This window comes from Centruroides sculpturatus, unplaced genomic scaffold, assembly GCF_000671375.1.
Source record: "Centruroides sculpturatus isolate CEXI.00-Female unplaced genomic scaffold, Cexi_2.0 scaffold2317, whole genome shotgun sequence".
Taxonomy (NCBI): Eukaryota; Metazoa; Arthropoda; class Arachnida; order Scorpiones; family Buthidae; genus Centruroides; species Centruroides sculpturatus.
This window is the reverse complement of record NW_019387258.1, coordinates 4,683-7,418: the sequence shown is the minus strand read 5'-3', so window position 1 is coordinate 7,418 and position 2,736 is coordinate 4,683. Positions and strand designations below refer to the sequence as shown.

Below are 2,736 nucleotides of genomic sequence, written 5' to 3'. Positions count from 1 at the left end.
GTTTAATTTAATTTAATTTTTTAAATCTTGTATTTTTTATTTAAAAAAAAATGCAAAATTTTATGGCTTAAAAAATAATTTTACGCAAGAAAAATTCAAGAAATTTTGAATTTGTTTCTTAATTAAAATTATTATTTATTTTTAATAATATTCTAAAAAATTTAATTTTAAAGTTGTATAAGCAAACACTAATCACTTTTCTTTATTATTTTCATTAAAAAACATTTTCTTTTAATTTTATAAAATTTCTAAATGTAAATTGATTTAGTTTATTATTATTATAATTGAAATTTGAATAAGGAGAAATAATATTATTCAGTTATTACTTTCAATTATTAAAATTTAGAATTAAATTTTTAATATTTATACATCGAATTAAGGTACAATTTTTTTTCTTTAAAATTAAAATATTTGTATTTATAAAATAAAAAAACTTGTTAAAGTATGCTATAAAATCAATAATAAAACTATTAAAAGTATATTTATTTTACCATAATTCTATTTGTATATTTTTATGGCTTTTGGAGATGTGTAAGGTCCTATATTTGTGAATGGATTTGTGGGTGGGGCCTACAAATATAGGGCCTTACGTATGTCTTTAAACCCCACATTTGCGTGGCCTTATATTTTATGCCTTGCCACTTTTAAAAACTCTACTGTTTTTAATTGATAATTTGCAATAATTATCTCAAAATTATCGATAAAATTCTCTTGATAATTGTAAAATATGTATGGCTTTTGAAGTATGTGGGTCCTATATTAGTTACTAGGATTTTAAATTTTTTGAATGAATCATTGCAAATGTCAGTGATTAGATTCCACTTCTTCCTCAAGTTTTGCTATTTTGAAATTTATATTTTGCAATAATTATTTACAGCAATTAATAATTAACGTTTTCTTATATAAATAAGCAATTAATTAATATTTGAGTATACAAATGAGAAGAGGAAGATCAAGAAAACAGATCGATGTATATTACTTTCATCTTTAACTAAATTAAAATTTATTTTCCTATGTATACCCTGTAAATAAGGGATTAGCACGTTATATATTTAATAATAATTAGAATAATTTATATTATAATTACGTTTACAGACAATATTTGTTTACATTTAAAGAACATGTTTAGAATTTATAACATTTGCGAAAGTCATTTAAATTATTTATATAAGATTATCTTGTATAATTTTCAATATTTATATAGGCCCTACACAATAAATATGTACAGAATAGAAATTATTCTGTAATTTACAGTATTTACTAAGAAAATTACAAATTTCAAACATTCAAAAAATAATAAAATCAATTTGTATTATTTACAAATGTACAAATTACACGAGAAATTGCCAACAAATGTTATAGCTAATGCACAAGTTGTAATGCAAGTTGCAAACATAAACAGTGAAATTACATGTTTAAAAAAGATATAAAAATTACTATTTTATGTCGTAAAATTACAATTTCTATATAGATGTGTAAAAATTACAAAGTTAAGCTAAAATATAATAAATTTAATCTAAAAAAAATTCTGAACCTTAGCTATAAAATTAGTTTTCTAATATTTAATAAACAATTCTAATGATACTAATCGTCTCAAGTAAGGAAAATTCGATTTTAAACCTTCCAATTTTGAATTTTTTTTTTAGAATATTTAATTTACTTTCTGCATTGTTAAACCAATGAATGATGGAACTAATTTAGATCATGACGTAGTTCACAATATTAAAATATTTTAAATATCTCAATAAAGGCGAAGAGATCAGAAAATTCATTAATATCGACAAAAACTACATGATGTTACAGGTATGTTATTGCACGACATTGATTTATCACACGAATTTAAAAAAAAAATATATATATATATTTAAAAAAAATACAAACCTTCTTCCAAGTAATTACGAAATTTTAATTAGCTAAAATAATTTTTTAAGCATTAAAAAACTAGGTTTTATTTATTTTTTTAAAGAAATATTTAATAATATATTTTTTTAATGTGCTATTAAGTGGAAGAAAACACCAATTTCTAAAATCCAATTATTTTAACAATTGATAAGTGCGCATAGAACATCATTGGGATCATGTTAACTGAATACGACATCGTCGTTTAGACTTACTTCCTTCCTACACGCAGCCATTTAGAAAATTGAGTTATTGTTTGTAGAGAAATCTAGAAGTGATCGTTTTAGAAGAAAGTTTTTATCATGTTTTCGGATCAACTATAATCTACAACTGTTTTGACAGAGAAAATATTACAAGATAAATCAATTTTCCTGTTATTTAATGAAAAAAATAATATATATAATTTTTTAAATTTGTGTATAAAATAACAACTGTGTCCTGTAATTTATTCTTTAATTTGTTTTAGAATGTGTTGAGAGTCATTCATTCAATGCATACATTTGGGACCATCTCTGACTGGACATACATACATGGATAAGGAGTCAGCAGACTATTCGCTCCAGACAAAGGTCCTAAAACTTAATCTTTTATGTAAAAAAATAATAATAAAAATAAAAATAATAATAGGAATCGCCTTCGTGTCTTTCGGAGAGAGATGGGCACCTCTACAGCATACATACATACATACCTAGATAGAGTGGGGGTTTAGCAGACTATGTGGTCCGAGTTCCGGACACAGAGGCCTTAAAATTTGATCTTTTATGTAAGAAAAAACATAAAATGAAAATAATACCCTTATTTTTATAGCTTTCAGAAGGGAGTGGGATTCTACATTTA

At 23.2% G+C, this 2,736-nt stretch overlaps 1 long non-coding RNA gene across 1 annotated transcript in view; it reads left to right on the top strand.

The window, feature by feature from the left end:
- Positions 1-2,461, top strand: part of LOC111616319 — a 5,821-nt gene extending 3,360 nt beyond the window's left edge. The window contains exons 2-3 of the long non-coding RNA XR_002755227.1: positions 1,647-1,803; positions 2,366-2,461. This is a non-coding gene — a long non-coding RNA (uncharacterized LOC111616319). The remainder of the gene's footprint in view (positions 1-1,646; positions 1,804-2,365) is intronic.
- The last annotated feature ends 275 nt before the right edge of the window (positions 2,462-2,736 follow it).